Source organism: Aulonocara sp. 'chitande type north' Nkhata Bay, linkage group LG16 (assembly GCF_057382095.1).
Source record: "Aulonocara sp. 'chitande type north' Nkhata Bay isolate Kocher_YH1m ecotype deep benthic linkage group LG16, A_spYH_male_GT1.1, whole genome shotgun sequence".
Lineage (NCBI taxonomy): Eukaryota > Metazoa > Chordata > Actinopteri > Cichliformes > Cichlidae > Aulonocara > Aulonocara sp. 'chitande type north' Nkhata Bay.
The window spans coordinates 29,341,586-29,359,483 of NC_141359.1; the positions used below are offsets into that span (position 1 = coordinate 29,341,586).

The window sequence follows — 17,898 nt, forward strand, 5'->3', positions numbered from 1 at the left end:
AGAGGTGGCGTCTGATACCCAACCTGACATATAGACACAGACATACAGGCACCCACAGATACAAACATCCATTCCCACCCTCATGCTCTCATATGCACTCACTCCACACTCAACCAACGTGGAGACAGACATAAAGAGACGCTGTACACACAATCACACTCCCCAAGCGTACTCTACAAACCGGGTCTAGGTACCCTTGCCCCTGGAGGGGGGAATTGCACCCAGACCCAGGTGGTGTTACCCTTTTCCCTGCGGTGGGGAGAGGCAGACCACCCCGACTCCGCAGCAGCAGGGAGGCCCCACACCCCAGACCGCAGTCGGACGGCCAACTCCTCCTACTAGCCCTCCCGCTCCAGCAGGCCGCAGAGAATGGGGGTGGGAGAAGACTCCAAACCTCCCTCCACCCGCTCATTGTAGTGTTGATGCATATGTGTTCTAAGGTGCAATTAAAACCCAGGAGGGCATGGAGCTACCTGCCAAGGAGCAGCAGGTAAGCGCATAGTCCCTCCTGCTAACCCTCAATGACTAAGTGTATTTAAAATTGAGAGGTGGGCAACGACGTCAGGGGTGAGGTATACACCCTGATGGTGATTTGGACTCCGTGATTGTGCCCACCCCCAAGATCCTATATGTATGTGTAATGAGAGTGTGAATAATGTGAATGTCTAAGTTGTGGGATAAAATTGAGGCAGAGGCAGCCAGAAGGGGACGGGGGGGGGGGGGGGGGGGGTAGCCTCCTCTGCACCCTGGTGACATACCCCCACTCCAAGGCCCTGCATGTGTGGGTGGTTGTGGAGGAGCGGGAAGAGGGAGGCAGCTGGAGATGGGGAGGGAAGGAAGGGAGGGGCAGGTAACCCCTCCCTGGGGCCAGCTCCCCCGCTGACCCCAGTAGGCACTCCCACCCTCCGCGACCCGCCAGGGAAGGGGGGCCCAGGCCCATCAGACCGGGGCCCAGTGCAGTAATTTTGGAATTATTTTAAAAAGTTATGTCAAGAGGTTTCAGGCGACTGTGTTACATAACTCTTAATAAACTGGTTATGTTTTATTCAAATATGTTGAACTGACTCAATAAAAAAGCCATTGAGATACTGCCAAAACACTGTATTATATTGAAATAATGAAAATTACTAAAATAAATGTTTTTTGGGAGTTACTTAACACAGCTGTATGAAACCGCTTGGCATAACTTTTTTAAGTAAACCAAAAAAAGAGAAAACAACAAAAAAAAAATTTGGGGGGAGTGTATATCTGTTAGAACAGTGCAAATTTCAAACCTTTGTCCCTACTCTGCAAACATTATGTTCTTACTGTAAGCCTTTTTTCCTTAATTTGAAGACATGGAAGTCAGTTGGAGTGATTATAATTCAGAAAATTGGAACAGGTGTTAAGCAAAGCCAGAGATGAGTCGTGCATTTGAAGAACAGGTTGCGTCTTTTTCTAAAAAAGAGAGAATAAACACACCATCCAACACATGTGCTCTAATTTGGCTCCTCCCCCCCCCCCCCCCCCCCCTTTCAAACAAGGCTGAATTTTAAATGCAAACTTTTTTCCCCATTTTAGTAATTTTACTACAAATGTGAGCAGATAAGATTGCAGGAGTACAAGAATACAGTAAATGTGGCCATTTGGATTTAAAAAAAAATCTTACGCACAACTTATTTTTTGTGATACCCAATTACCAAAAATGTGCTACATGTGCCATTTGAGACAGTTTTTCAGTTTTTCCTACCTTCTTGCTTTAAATATGTGTAACAATATACAAATACATTGTATGGCCACAAAAACAACACTGAATAAAACACAAGTTTTCCCAGTGAGAAGGCCATACTGATGTAACCTCCGCTTATTCTGAGCTTTCTAGATATCCCATCATGACTAAATAAATGGCAGACAACATACCAGTTCTATAGTCCTTCAGAATACCTGCCGAATTTGTGTGTCAAATCTGTTGACCTTGTTACATAACATTCATGACGACATAAAAGAATGAGTAAAATAGGTTGTACAGTAGTAGGCGTAGACAAGCAAGCACACTGGGATGTTGTGGTGTTTTTAAAGTGTGGCAAGCTTGTAATAATTGCCAGTGTTATTTTTTTTTAAATGGATATCTGCTTTTTATAAAAGAAAGATAAAAGATTAGACAATGCAGCAGATACTATATTAAATTCAGTGAAGACTTAAAATATTAATTGTTCAGAAACGTTATTCTGTTTAACTTGCTGTGTATGATCGTTAACAAGCAAGACAACATTAAAAGTGGCAGGTTTTGCAGTCGAAGACAGCAATAAGCAGACACACATGACTAAAGCATGATGAAGGTTCATTAAATTTTCAGTTTAATCTTCACACTGATAAGATGGCAAAAAAGTCACTGCTAATTAAAAACAACAACTGTGATTGTAATTTCTCTACTGAGAGCTCCTTATAAAGTCTCTCTATAATGCGGAATAAAAATAGGAGCCTGAGCTGGTTTAAATATGAAGCTTTAGTTATTTAAAGCAGATAAAAAAAGATGATGGAAGATTAGGTTTCGATAGATAGACAACAGCAATAGACGTAAAATATAGACTTCCCGAGCCTCCGCTTGCAGGTACCTGAAACTGGACTCCTACATTTTTCCCTAGAAATTGATTTAATTAGAAAGCAGTTTGTTGGTGTTTACCCTTAAGAGCAGCCTGCTCAAATGTAAATCGTTCATGCACTCTGCTTGCATATGAAAGCACAGAATTACCAGCTTATATCATTAAACCCTAATGAAATGGACACATATGTGCATGTAGATGTAATGGTAAAGAAAATGTTGCCCATATCTTTTTTTATTTTTATTTTTTTACAAACCTGTGTACGCACAAATCTGTGGTTTACTATCCGGGATTACTCAATATTTTCTTGTGTGAAATTTTTCACATTGTGTAATATGGACAAATACCGAATCCCCAAATAGTAAAACATATATTTTAAATGAATGTATATAAAGCATATTAAAACAATGACTGAAAGGGATTTGACTGAAAACAACATTTAATACCATTAGTTCCCTTACTGCTTGTATCAGCTTTCAAATGTGTTAAATAACCATAAAATTTATTCAGTTTCCATCCTTGGATTTCATCACTTTCACTCTCATTTCTTTGTAAGACCTAGGTTATGGAGGTTTGTCAAATTATTGCACTGAGTCTCTGATCTTGGTTTGACAGATCAGGCGGTTCTTGTCCTCCACCTGCTTCCTTCCTCGGCGACAGTTCTTGCCTTAGGGGACACAACATTCAACACCTTAATTATTGCAGCCCGAGCCTTTGATTGCAAAGAGTGAGCATGTTGCTCTTGATTTAGAATCATTCTAATTCACTACACTGAATAACTGAAATTGATTTGGCTCATAAACACGTTTCGCCGATTGATAATTTTGTGTACGCACTTGTTTTAAGAATATTTGAGTGCACAAATTAGGGAATTGACCCTGCATTTTGAACATCTAAGCTGAACACTTTGAAATGGATCGATCGCTAAGTTAAGGTTTTGTTTTTGTTTTTAGTTCACTACCTGGGATGAGATCCTCATTTTAGGTTTGACACCATTTCTAGTAGATAATGGCAGATGTCTTGAGCATGAATTGAGGCTGCGGTTTGTAGAATGTCTCAAAGGGGAATGGCAGCAGCTCCCAGGCCAATAAATTCCAATAAATTATATCCACTTAAGGTTGCATTCTCATAGATCCATTAATTGTTTTAGCATTAAAACAGCATAATATACACTCAATTGTATTTTAGTGGTACACCTTACCAGTATGAGTGTTGGACCCTCTTTTGGCCTCTGAATTGCCTTAATTCACTGCAGATTCATTGCAGGTTGTACTACCTAAACATAACAACATAGATGGCTTCCCCCAAAGGTTCAACACTTTGATCAAATTGGTTTACTTTCCGGAGGGTTTATTAAAAGAAGGGACATTTCCACTTTAATAGGCTTGTGGTTTCCCAGAATTACTTAATTGTATTTCTCCTTTCCCACAGAAGGCCACTTGTTATGCATAGACTAAATGGCCTGTATTTGTATAGCGCTTTACTTAGTCCCTATGGACCCCAAAGCGCTTCACACTACATTCAGTCATCCACCCATTCACACACCGTTGATGGCAAGCTACATTGTAGCCACAGCTGCCCTGGGGCGCACTGACAGAGGCGAGGCTGCCAGACACTGGTGCCACTAGTCCCTCTGACCACCACCAGCAGGCAATGGGTGAAGTATCTTGCCCAAGCACACAACGACTGAGACTGCTGGAGTCGGGGCTCGAACAGGCAACCTTCCGATTACAAGACGAAGTGCAAACTCTTGAGCCACGATCGCCCCACTGGAGAAACCCAAGAGCCAGCATATCAAATAAAATGTCAGTTTCACAAATGAGCTTTTTTAAATAGATAAAGGAGGTTTGTTACATGTGGCCAGTGTTTGTTTTGAGGAGCATAGAATCACCTGATGTAGATATTGTAGAGATTAAGGCTGTCCACAGATTTATCTCTAAGGAAATGGAACATTTATCCAAAAGTCAACACTTACAAGAACCAAATTTTTCACTCTGTCTATATGTGATTCAGTAAAGGTTTTGTATCATTTGGCAACCAATACTTTATTCTCAGTGACTAACAGGAGCTTCAGCTTCTCACAGGTGTTGTTGTAGGCAGCAGCAATGATAATTCTTTATCACTGTGGCCAAGCCGAGTAGACTGCAGTGCAGAAAATTTAAGACCAATTTATTTTCATTTTCCAGTCTTATGTTTTCTTATTAAATCAAATGAAGCAAATGCAAGTCCACAGTGCATGATCAGCCTATGCAACACATCACAAAGTGGCCATATTTTATTTCCACACCCTGCCATAACAGCTATAAAGCCAATCTACATCCACCAGTCAATCATAAGAGACTAAACATCAACCAATGGTTTCTTACAGGAAACATAGTGACTACACATTTACATAACACCCGGCTAAATAAACAGCAGAGAGCTGCAGTGCTCAGAGGGAGGTGAGTTGAGAGATTGATAACACACACCTCCAGCTCTAGATCACAAGCCAGCTCATTTTATATTCAGTGTTTTCCAATTCCCTAGTAATGACCAACATCTCAACCACCAACACAACCAAAATGACATCTACTTTTTCCATTATTTTTTTCTAGTGGCTTCATACTTGTTTGCATTCTTTAATGAAGGCTTTCATCGCCTCCTCATGAAACCTGCACAGATTTCACACTTTCTCTGTAAAATAAGTGTGTTTCTGCAATACAGCGAGTTTTCTTGCTAATGTGACCAATGATGCATATTCTAGGCACTGTGTACTGCTGCTACAAATTCCCCATGTTAATGTTAACTATTTATGTTCAGCACAAATGTTGGTGCAAAACTCAAGTTACAGAAGTTATAACCATTCTGTACTCCACCTGATGCATGCATGTTCACAACTTGCGTGTGGCTCCAACACATTTAAGCAGTCAAACATCCTTGTTTTGTATCCACTACCCCGTTTCCATCGTATAAGATACCCAATTACGCTGCATTACACTAAGGTCATAGCGAACCAGTAGCAGGCTAGGCGACGTTCTTGCGCATCTGGCAAAGTTATATACAAAATGCCACAATAATACTCGTTTTCTTCATTACTGGAGGGCTGTTATTACTCTTATCTTGTCTTCACACCTCCTCCTTACTGACGCATCTCTCAGAGCTCTGTCTATGCTGGCCAAGAGGCGCGCTCTCGCTTGCGCGTCCCCTTCCGTCGGCACACGGACGGGTGTCGGCGTGAGCGTCGTTGAGCTGTGAATGGACATTAATGGGGAATGTAATACACTTCTCTCAGTGACTGGTTTCGTCTGTTATTTAATCGCTGCAGCGGAAGAGTGGGTAAGTTTATTTTCTGCAGGTTGTGCATTTATTGAGAGACAGACTGTGTTCAGCTTTTGAATTCATGGACCGAAATTAGGAAGGACTTTCTAGACAGAGACAGATCTCTATGTGCCAAGTGCATATTAAGCTTAATTAATGTGGCATCAATATAGTCTTGGTACCCTAATTGTTTTTTGAAATGTCACTCAGATATTGCAACGTTGTCTTTGTACATGTATAAATCAAAGCAGAGCTCCCACTTTGCCTCCACATATGTGCAAAGCACAACTATTTCCACGCTTATAATTCGATAAAGTCTGAACTGGATGTTCAAAAAGACTCAGGAACGATGCACCATCTTTACACTTGTACCTTTCTATTTTTTGATAAAGTTACAGTCCTTCGTTTTCTTTTCTTTTATTCAGTTTACCCTCCTCTCAGATCTAACACAGTGACTTCATAATGAGCGTGCGGTTTTAATTATATAAGAGACAGCAACAAATTAATGTACCTGCTCCTGGTACAGGCTGTTTTTGCATTGACTGAGTATTGTTTGGATCTTCATGGCTTATCAAGAGTGAAAAAGGATGAGGAAAAAAAACCATCTTGTCTTGAAATGTTCTTCTGAAAGCAAAGGCTTTCGAGTTGCTACATGTGTGTTTGTGAATATATAATACAGCCATATTCTCTGGCTGCTCATAATGCGCTTCACATCAGAAGGACATTTTATAGCAGGCAATCAGGTTTCCAAATACCTGGTGGAATTCAGCTACAAGGCTTTTTTGCTGCAATGAAATAGTTCTTTGACCAGCAGCATCAGCAGGTTCACTGGTGTTCCTGGACCAACCCATGGAAGATCAAACCTACAGCATTACATCAAGTGTGCTCAAGGAGGAGGATGATGTGTGGTAGAGACAGGCAGAGCCTTGTATGTGAAGGGAGTGTGGATGTGTTTGTGTGCGTATTACAGCATATGTGTAGGATTATGTGCTGGTATGATAAAGAGAGAGTGAGAAACAGTGATGGCATCAAAGGAGAGGCTTTGCTTTTTCATATAGTTGTGAGAACCAAGCATGGTCACATATCTGACTGCATGCATGTTCATGCACATCTGCAGATGTGAATGTCAATATCCTAATGGGCCAATTTGGCAACATTTATATCTACTAACAACATTTGAAAAAAAGAGTATTTCTTCCCTGATGTGTGCACATGGCTGAGTCTTTTTATGGAAAATATGGCAAGGTTATTTTATAGTAAGGTTATACAATGACTTGGCTAATGGTGAAAGTCTGTGTTTTCAGGATATGGAAATATCAATGCTAATCGCAGGGCTTGTCCTGGCTACATGTCAGTTGGACACAGTAAATGTTCATCCACCCCTGACTTCCTGCCTCGTTATAAAGGATATACATCTTGCTCCACTGACATTAATATTGAGATAAGATGTACATATGGATATAACTCCCAGGATACTAGAGTGGTCCATGTGCACGCACAGCAAAGTGCCACACCATCCTTCAGAAGCTTGAGGACAGTATTAAGGACTCTTTCATTTAAATGACATGAAATATTTGAGAAGGTCTCCACGCTGGGCTCTTTTTCTGGTCAAGGTGACACATTTACTTATGGAACTTAATTACAGCTGCGAAGTTATCTTGGAAAGAAAAATAATGGACCTCAGTGATGAGTAGCAGAGTCAGACCAAGGACACGTCGTGGCTCGTGATGGTCTGAGGGCCCCGGAGTAGCAAGTATTTAGTGTAGCTCATGCTAACTGATTCCCATAGATACAATATCACATACCAGAGTGATGCTTTATCCATTTCATGCTTAACAAAAAGATCCAAGTCATTGCAAAATCCATTCTAAAATTTATGTTGCAACATATACTGCAAGACAGAGTAGGATTTTATTTTTTAAATATCAATAAGAGCAGTAGTACAGCAATAGAATCAATTTTGCCTGAGGCTAGTTTTTATTGACAGTTTGTCCTACCTCATCCTTACTTGTGATCATGCTTGATTCTGCAAGAACATATTTACCTCATTAAATTATTAAAGCTTCATACATCTTTAGCTGACACATTTGATTTTGGTCAAAGGTCAAATTTACAGATAGGAAATTTATGAGATCCCATTTTAATAGTCACAGTTTTAATAGCAATGGTACTACACTACTTCTGTGTTTCTTAACGAGGGTTTAGGGACCTTCGGGGAAGGAGGTGGGTGGGCTTGGAGAGACTTACAAAGACTTCAATAAAAAGAGAAACATTAAAAGCAAACAAAACATGGAAAATGAGCAGAATATATATATATAAACATTTAGCAACAGAAAAAGCAAACAAAACACAAAATGACAAGGGTTCAACAATAAAACAGACACCCATGTCACACATTCTGCTAATTCACCCAGAGTGCATCACGGTATTCTGTGTAAGAAATGATAAAAGCATCCCTGCAACTTTATGTAAATGTGAATGTAACATTAATATTTCCCTTACGCTGAAAGGTAGCTGAAAAATATGCCTCTGAGAAGTTCTGAGAGGCAATGTTGGTAAACTTTAGGCTGTAAGCTTGGGCTGCAGGATTATTATTATAATTACTCCATAAGGGATGAGCAGTAAAGAGCAAAGCTCTATGGCAATACTGAATAACCTGTGCGTTGATGCATTGTGCTCTGAATATTTTACAGTTTGAGTTTTTGCAGCCCCTCAAAGGAAACTAGCAAACAGCACTGAGTAGATGAACTAAACCAAAAGGTGTAGCGGATGTGTTTGCTCACTACAAAAATGATATTTACCTTGTGTTCCCCTTCTGTTTATGTCATGCTCCGATAAACTTGTTTTCTTTGCATCACAGTGGATTTCAGTGCTTAGCTGAGAGTTCTTCATCTAACATAAGACTCTTTAAATATTTAAAAGTATGTAATATCTGTAGTTTTGTGATTGGTATGCAGACAAGACCTGCTGTTTCTGTTTACACTTTGAATTATTTGATAGTATCAGCAGTGCAAAAGACAGTATATCAGCAAAATAGAACATCTTATATTGTTTGTCCTGAAGGGGTATTTGTTTGCTGTCTTTACTCTTAAATACACATGTTATCCTTTACCTGTGGCCAGTCTTTTACCTCAAAACATAATTTTATTAGAGAAATGAAGCTTTTAAGATTTCTCTTTCAGCTGATCCAAGTAAATCAGATGAGGGCTGGCACATTTTTCATAAATGTAATGGCTTAAATCGTTTTAAAGAAAGACTTCTGGGACAAGCATTATCTTGTCTTCTTTCCATTTCCCTCTGGCTCTTAACAAAGCCCAGCCACATAGCTGATGTACATCTTTTCACTGACACATGTCACAGAATCAAGAGCCTCAATCAAAACCTGTTTAGACACATCTGACCAATTGCTACCAGACAATGAAAATATATCTTGTTGAATTCTCTGTCTCATAGCTCTGCCTGTCCTAAAAAGATGTGCATTACTGCTTTCCAGCTACCTTAAAAAGTCCAAGGCCTCCCCGAATCAATGTTTAATTAATTGTCACCAGTACATGGCAGATGAAAATTCAAATTAAGGGTTCTTATGCCTACATTAACCGCCAAAAGAAACCGAAATCTTGACAGCTCTTATTGTTTTTTTCATGGATTTTTGAAGGCGATGCTCAAAACCATGACAGCAGAGAACAAACATAGCAATATTGCACACTCTCATTTTTGTGTGTGAGAGAGAGATAGATAAGTGTGCAGAAACAATAAAATAGCCACCTATTTACTTGTTTTATTCTTAAAAATTAATTGAAGCCATTAGACATTAAATGACTTTGCAAGGGTGATGAATGCACACTCTAAAAGAAAAATACAAAATGAAAAGAAAAACAGGGGTTTGTTATTAGCCCTGAAGAGTCCATCATCTGGTCATATCTAACTGAGTGGACTCTGCCCTGGACCTTGAAAGATGGTCTCCCCTATGGCATCTTATATGAAATTGACTCCTAATGGAACAGGGGGGGAGGACCCATAAAGACCCATTAGCGGCACCTAGAGGCTGTAATGTCCATTACACAGAGTGTTTTAAGGAATAAACAACTCATCATACTTATATGCTCATCTTGAAAGCTTATGTAACAATATCACTTGGTTAGGTTTGTTTTCTGAGAGCAATGCAGTAAAGACCACAGGATCTCATATGTCCATCCATGTATTCAATTCTATTCTATGTCTCTTTCTATGCCTGCATATCTTCTGGGGGCTGCATCAAAGAGACAGCCCAAAAAGTCTTTTGGAGACCTGAAAGTCTCACAGAATCCTTGCATTCATCCCAAAGGGAATAGTGTAGCACAGTTCCCCCTTTTTCTGCCAGTTCTTCCCTTTGAAAACTCAAAGCGTCACTAACTTATCCTTCCAAAAGGTGCAGTTATTTTTGTATCATTTATATAAATTATATAACATTCCTGTCAATAATATTATTGATAATGTTAAAAAAAACAGATTTATGATGTGGACATGCTATGAAAAAGGTGAAGGCAAGCAAACAGCACTATTTGGTTCATTTTCTTAAACACATTTGATGATACACTATGAAACAGTGATGGTGGTAGACATGTTTTTATTGAAGTGGGGGTGATTGTTTGTTGGAAGTACCATATAATAAAGAAATTCACGCTGCATTTGCATTCTGCTGTTCCCTTTTCATCTGCTCTAATAGGTTTATTAAAAGTGGATCACCATTAGAAACAAAGGGCAAAGTGGCCTGTAGATAACTGCTGATGCCTTTCAAAGCCTAAAATTGCTTAAATTTGACTCTGACAGCTATCTGTGAAAACATTCCCTATCTATAAGCCTCCCGCAGGCTTTACACCTTAGTATACGTTTGCAAAGGTGTTTGTCTATGTAAATACAGATGTTCTTGCATGTAGTCTTCCAACTCAAATACAACATGTAAGCCCACAGCGTTGATGCTTTATGTAGGTAGAATGCTGTACTGTTGAAAAGTTGTCATGTACGGGTAAGGTAATGACAGCAAAATTAAAAGTGAAGAGGAAGAAACTCTGAAAAAATATTACTTTGAATCTGGGTCAGGGACAAGTTTCTGCCCAAGTGGAGGAGTTTAAATACATCAGGATCTTACTCAGTAGTGAGGGGAGAGTGAAGTGGGAGATTGATAGATGGATTGGTGCCGTCTGTAGTGATGTGGATGCTGTAGTAGTCTGTTAAGGTGAAGAGGAGCTGAGTGTTAAGGTTTATGGTCAGTCTATGGTCCCACCTTCATCTATGGCCATGAACTCTAGGTACTGATGGAAAGAATTCGATCACAGATTTGAGTGGCAGAAATGAGTTTCCTCCTAAGAGTGGATGAGCTGTCCCTTATCAATAGGATAAGGAGTTTGGTCATTTGGGAAGCTGGGGGAGGTTTTCTAAGAGAGAATTTAATAATTCTTAGCAGGCTTGCGTCAGTATCCTCTGAGATGGGATGAGGACATGGCCTGGCAGAAGGAGGTTTGGGGTTCTCTGCTTAGACTACTGCCTTTGTGAGCTAGACATGGATGGATGGACGGACGGACAGACGGACGGACGGATGGATGACAGACGGATGGATGGACGGATGGATGGATGGACGGATGGATGGATGGACGGATGGACGGATGGACGGATGGATGGACGGACGGATGGATGGATGGACGGATGGATGACAGACGGATGGATGGATTGACGGATGGATGGATAGATGGATGGATGGATGGATGGATGGATGGATGGATGGATGGATGGACGGATGGATGGATGGATGGACGGACAGTACACAGCTACAGCATGTAGACAATGCTGTGCTAAGCTCTGCATAGTACCAACACACAACCATGTTGAGCACTTCACTAACAGGATGAAAAGACACAATGCTTGGCCAAGTATCTTTCTTTGGAAATCGGGAGTTCCGGTACACAGTGAGGGTGTTGTTCTAGTGGGTCAAGTGAGAAAAGAAATCATGGGAAGCGTCAAAGCACCGACAGTGCCACAGGTTTTTTGGATAACACCTAGATATAGTAGGGATGAGTGCGACTAATTAACTCTACATTAAAATGTTGCTGTTTGACACCAGAAATTCAAGTTGCCAACTGGCATGCTTCTGTAGTACTTTTATGTGGCTGCATATAGTCTGTGTAAGAATATAACTAAGAAACCATTGTTTAACTCGAGTGATTAGACTGGGCTCAGTTTTAAATGTTTTCTGTCGTTTTTTCTGTCTTTTAGGCTAGTCGACTAGTCTATTTATTTTCTTGTTTAACTTCAATAAATTAGTCTCCAGGAACATCCCTAGATGGTAGCTGTTGAACCTAAACAGAACTGTCATAACCAGCTTAACAAATACTGAAAGCCTTTATTGCTTTTACTCAAATGTAAAGAGTCAGATTCAGCAGCGTTATCTTTACTTTACCTGTCTCTCAAGGCATCCATTCCATGTGTCTACTCCGCTCTTGTGTTTGTGCCACACTGACACACACAGGGAGGGAGAAGATGCAACACCAACACACAAGCATGTTATTTTGAAAAGCATATAATGCAAACATGTTTAAGGACCCAAAATACAGAGACTTTTATGACTCTTTATAGCTAAGGTCAAATAATTGTGATGATTTCACGGTCCATGAGCTTACAATTTTTACATAGTTAAAATTACACAATAATGTAAAAATCTAGGAAGACAGATAAAAGTCAGAGAGATCCAATAAGAGCCATTACACAATACTGAAATTAAAAAACAGTAGAGAAATTAAAAAAAATCTAACCCAAGATTAAAAGCTATTCAAAGAATGAATAAAACTAGTGATGAAAGTAAATCAAAAGCTAAAACGTAAACATCCTTCCTAAATACATGTCTGCTCAAACAGGCATTTGGGTAATGTTTGTGTACCAGTTCTGGTTTTATGTATTTATGAACTGTAAACCTTGGAGATGCAGGCAGCGCATTCCACTGTTCAGATCCCACAGCCTCAAAAGCTTGATTACCCAGGGTCCTTAGGCAAACTGTGTGACCACATACACAGGAGCTGATGCAGTATTTGCACATAAGGATGAGAATTTTAAACTGGCAAACCTCTGTATTATCTGTTGCGAGCTCTAAGAAATTGTGTGGCACCTGTTTATTGACAGCATTAAAGAACTTGAGCCTTTATGAACTCTAAGCTTTATAAGGTTTTCCCCTTAAGGAAAAGGTAAATATAATCAAAGTGGTATCATATTGTAAAACTCTCTACAACATGTCTCAAGGCCAGCAAACATAAAGACAATAACTGAGCTCTGCTAGACATTATGTGCAAATACTGCACTTAATAAACTAATCCGTAAGGCCAGCAATGTTGTGGGGATGGAGCTGGACTCCCTCAAGGTGGTGTCGGAGAGGCGGATGCTGTCCAAGATAAAGACAATGTTGGATAACACCTCCCACCCACTCCATGACATGCTGGTCAGTCACAGGAGCACGTTCAGTGAGAGACTGAGATTACCGAAAAGCACCACTGAACGACACAGGAAATCATTCCTGCCTGTGGCCATCTCCCTGTACAACGCATCCACTTAACACACTGTTTGCTGCTACAGCTACACATGTTTCTTTTCCAACTATTTATTTATGAGTGACTTATGTATGTATGTATGTATATATATGTATATATTGTACTATTCTTAGTTAGTGTATTGTCTGTCTTGTCTTAATGTTGGTTTAAAATGGAGCACTGTAACAAAAAATAATTTCCCCCAGGGATCAATAAAGTATTCTGATTCTAATTCTGATTATGAGATAATTAGGAGGTGTGAAGTTTAAAAAATGCATAGCAAACCCCAGATTTTTAAGATAAGAAATAAACCAGTATATACCTTTGCCTGACATGCTAACCAGTTGCAAACTTCATAATCAGGAGTGAAATGCAGAGGTCAGGTAGCATTAACACAGAACAATCACGCGGATAAGAGGATATTAAATGATCATTTAAATTCTCAGAAGAGCAGCTACAGATCTCTCATGAGGAAAAGTACCTTTTTTCCAAAAGCCAGGCTGAATATCATCATAAATATTGTGCCTGTCTGTAGCTGGCTATAGTTCAAGGACACAGCAGGGTCTAAGCAAGGCTACTACTTAAGTAAAATAGGGGTAGGTAAATCCTGACAATGAGGGCTTAATTACTGCTACTCTAGCAGGGCCAACACTGACAAAACTTTTAACAGAGGACAGTATTAGTAGAAGATGACTTCATTTTGCTAATCAATGGCATCAGAGCTTGAAAGCTGATAAGTTGAAATAAGTTCTGAACAGTCAGAGATGAAGCTGATACGTCACACGACGAATACTGCTCCTCATAACCATAACCTTATCAAGAAAAGAGTAAAAAACTTATTATCGCCATGGACAGAGAAGCATTGTAGAGAAGAGTGGGGTGATGAAACAATGTTATTGATAGCATCAAATTCAATCTTTAGATTTCTTTTATGATGCATTCAATAACTGTAGGTGCTCGGGTCAGAAACGCTTCTGTCTAAGACAGCCGACAGCATCCGTCCTCGGAAGAAAAACATTGCAAAGACATTTAGTCCTGGTTTTTAGTGGTTTTAGCCACACTGTCCTGCAGAATTGAACAATCTTCATTAAAAGTTTATTGCTTTGTGAATTGGGGACCCAGACAGGAGTAAAGGGGTACAGCATTTTAGTAGAGCCTTGAATGGTATGTACTGCAAGTTATGCAGCTTAAAGGGATTTTCAGTGCTGTTCATCCAGGCACCAGCAGTCTGAATACAAATTTCTAATTGGCTTTTCCCTAGCGGTTTTTTTCAGTTCAGGTTGAAACATCCTCCACTTAAAAGGTCAAATAATTCCCTCTGCTTGTAGTTCAATTTCAGCTCATTTTCACCACTGGGAACACAAGTTGTGTGTCAGTTCAGGATTTCTTCATTGAGGACAAACCTGTTAAATAAATCACGAAGTTTTGATTTATTAAAAAAGAAAAACAGGAGTGTTTTCTGTGATGTTACCAAAACAATGTGGCTTAAATTAGTATCCAGCTGAGTCACATTGGTGAGATTGTTTTCAAACTAAATTCATCCATCCAATCCCTTAACTGCTCGTTCAGTTTACATGGTTACAGAGCCTCTGGAGCATATCCCAGTTGTTATGTGGCGAGGAGGGGTACACCCTGGACAGATCACTGATGCAAGGGTGTTTGAAATGATTTTGATTGTGATCCGATTGTGCAGCTTTTGTCCTTTACTCTTCCAGTGAGAATTGGCAGTGACCTCATCGATTCGTTCTAGCAACTTCCAGAGCTGTTAACTTTGTATGTGTGGGAGGGTTGTAGATGCAGGAAAGTAAAATAATGTTGCATTATTATTTGTGTGTTTAGGTGTTTGTGAGTTACACTGTAACTGTGAGTATTGTTGCTTGTGAAATGTGCATACTTCAGAGTAAGGATCAAAAAGCACAATGGATTTGTGTGCTGTCGGTGCGTCTCAGGCTCAAAACATGCATACCAAGATTTGCTAAGCTTTTATTTTGATTGCTCTGTACCGATGTACTCGAGCATCCTGATGTCAAAATTGGTCAGAGAATTTATCTCGGCAATTCATTTGTTATGACATGAAAGCTTAAACATAATGTATTGGTAGGACTGTAATGGCAAGACACTTTTTTAAAATACATGATATTTCTGTTTTTGCAACTCTCTACTGCAAATTCTGCAGCCCACAGTGACCGATGTGACAATCTCAAAAAGTTTAATTTACATAAATGTCTGTTAAGTCACTTTTTCCAAATAAGGTAACAAAATTGTAACTGCATCTAAAATTACCATATTTGTCTGTAGGGATGTTTCCATCAAAGGTTTCAGTCCACACACACATTAAAAGGTTTTACCACAGAGGTGTTGTAGATGAGATGGCTCTGCATGGGTTCTCTCTGGGTATTCTGACTTCCTCCTGCAGTTTAAAGAGAAGCATTTTAGGTAATTGGCTATTCTCATTTGGCTGCATGAATGGTTGTCTGCGTCTCTGTGTTAGCCCTATGACAAATTTGTGACTTGCCCAATGTACCCTTCGTCTTGCCCCATGAAAACTGGAAAAGGGCTCCAGCTCGCCCTGAAAGAAAATGTTTGAACTAGATCTTCAGGTTCTGGTGTATACAAGTTGGTGTAACTCTTCTCTGCATGTCCACTGATGCAAGTGTTTACTTGGTTGTAATGCCTCTAAAGGGCTGGTCAGAGCAGGGAAATTTGTGGAAATGTACGGATGGAAAAACAAACTGATTTTCAATATGGCATAATCATGTGACATCTGAGGTGCAGAACAGGAGTGTAGTCCTTTTTTCATTTTTGATTGGAAGATCAGAGATAATTAGAAACAAAAAAGAAGCAGTGACACTGAGCCATTAATGTTGAACTGCAGGTCACAGTTATTCAAAACTGATGATACTGAAAACTGATATAATAAAATGACTTTCTGACCTTATTAAAGCTTCCTTTTTTCCTGACCCCAAACATTTTGTTTTTACTAACAGCAACTATCAAATTAGTCATTTTCACTGAGAACAGAAATCTTTAAATTCAGTTTGCATTGCACTGGATAAAATACTGTAGATGTAAAACTTGTGTTGACTTTTGGCGTTAGTATGAGTTTAAAATAGAAACGTAGCCAACATCTTATGTTTGTTCCTGGTGTCTACTAGAGTATAGCTGTTCAAGAAGTCCTGATTTATCTCATTCTGGGCCTCTGTGCGGCCCCCTCAGTTCACCCACTGTATTAAAGAAGCTATTTTAGCTGCTATGTGTTTAAGGCCACCCTCCCTTCAAGCCAGTGTTCTTCTAACTGGTTGTTTTGTTAGAAAATTGTTTGAATAACAGGTGGGTGTGATCACAGATCAAAATAAAGTAAAATAAAAAGGGCATTTAGATCACTCTGGGGTGTAGGCTTTAGGCTTTACAAGGGACTGACTAATCTCTGTATTTGAATCTTCATCTTTTTTAATATCCGTATCCATCATTACACTGGTGAAAATCATTAAAGGCAAAAGTAATCTAATCTTGTGTCACAAAAGTTTAAGTTGTATCCAGAATTGTTTTTTATATTACGTCTGAGTGTGGCGTGAAGCACAGTGTACTGTAGTACTGGTGTAAACTTCTTATTTCTGTGTAGCTTTGAATGTAGAAGCCCAGAAACAATTACCAGTGATGTGCTCTCTGGTAAATCCAAAGTAGACTTTAATAAGCAGTAAAAGAAGTAATAAAAGACAGGGATATAAAATGTATTCTGATAAGCTTTGTTTTCTGTAACCTCAAAGTTTGCCTACGCATCATGAACTGATTAAATACAGCAGGAAGTGCATGTGTGTCTATAAACCAATTGCTTGCTGCTGTGAGTAGACGTGAGATTCATCACATTCTTTTAAATATTTTAGCATTTAGTTGAAAACAAGACAAATAAAAAGATTCTATTGCACTCTTAGAAATATTGTTACTTAATCTTATTACGTTCCTACATTTGATATGACACCCTTCAGTCTGCAGGAAAGCCTCCTCCCACTAAAGCAGTTTAGAGCACAGTGATAGTCTCGCAATAGAACTTTGTCAGTATTTGGGGGGGAAAGTAAATCTCTGCCCTTGTTAATTCATGAATCAGCTGTGATGAGACACATTTTTGGAAAGCTGGGTTCAGTTTCACTAGCTACACCCAGGCCTGATTACTGCTAGACATGTGGATAACGAAATCACTTAAAAACAAGTTGTTCTGACAAAGTGAAATAGACTAAAAGATCTCAAATAGGAACAATCAACACTCTAAAGAAACAACTGAGAAAACAAGGTTATTGGCTATCAGTCTGAAAAGGGTTACAAAGGGTTTCTAAGGCTTTGGTACACCAGCAAACAACTGTGAGAGCCATTTTCCACAAGTGGAGAAAACTTGAAACAGTGATTAACCTTCCCAAGATTGGCTAGACCAAGATTACTCCAAGAGCAAATCAACAACTTATCAAGGTCACAAA

The 17,898-nt window shown here is 39.5% G+C and overlaps 1 protein-coding gene across 1 annotated transcript in view; it reads left to right on the forward strand.

Moving 5' to 3' along the window:
* The first annotated feature begins 5,816 nt into the window (after window positions 1-5,816).
* htr1fa (5-hydroxytryptamine (serotonin) receptor 1Fa) overlaps window positions 5,817-17,898 on the forward strand; it is a 28,231-nt gene continuing 16,149 nt past the window's right edge. Inside the window, exon 1 of the mRNA XM_086266248.1 lies at window positions 5,817-5,897. The gene's annotated coding sequence lies outside the window, so the exon portion shown is untranslated. The remainder of the gene's footprint in view (window positions 5,898-17,898) is intronic.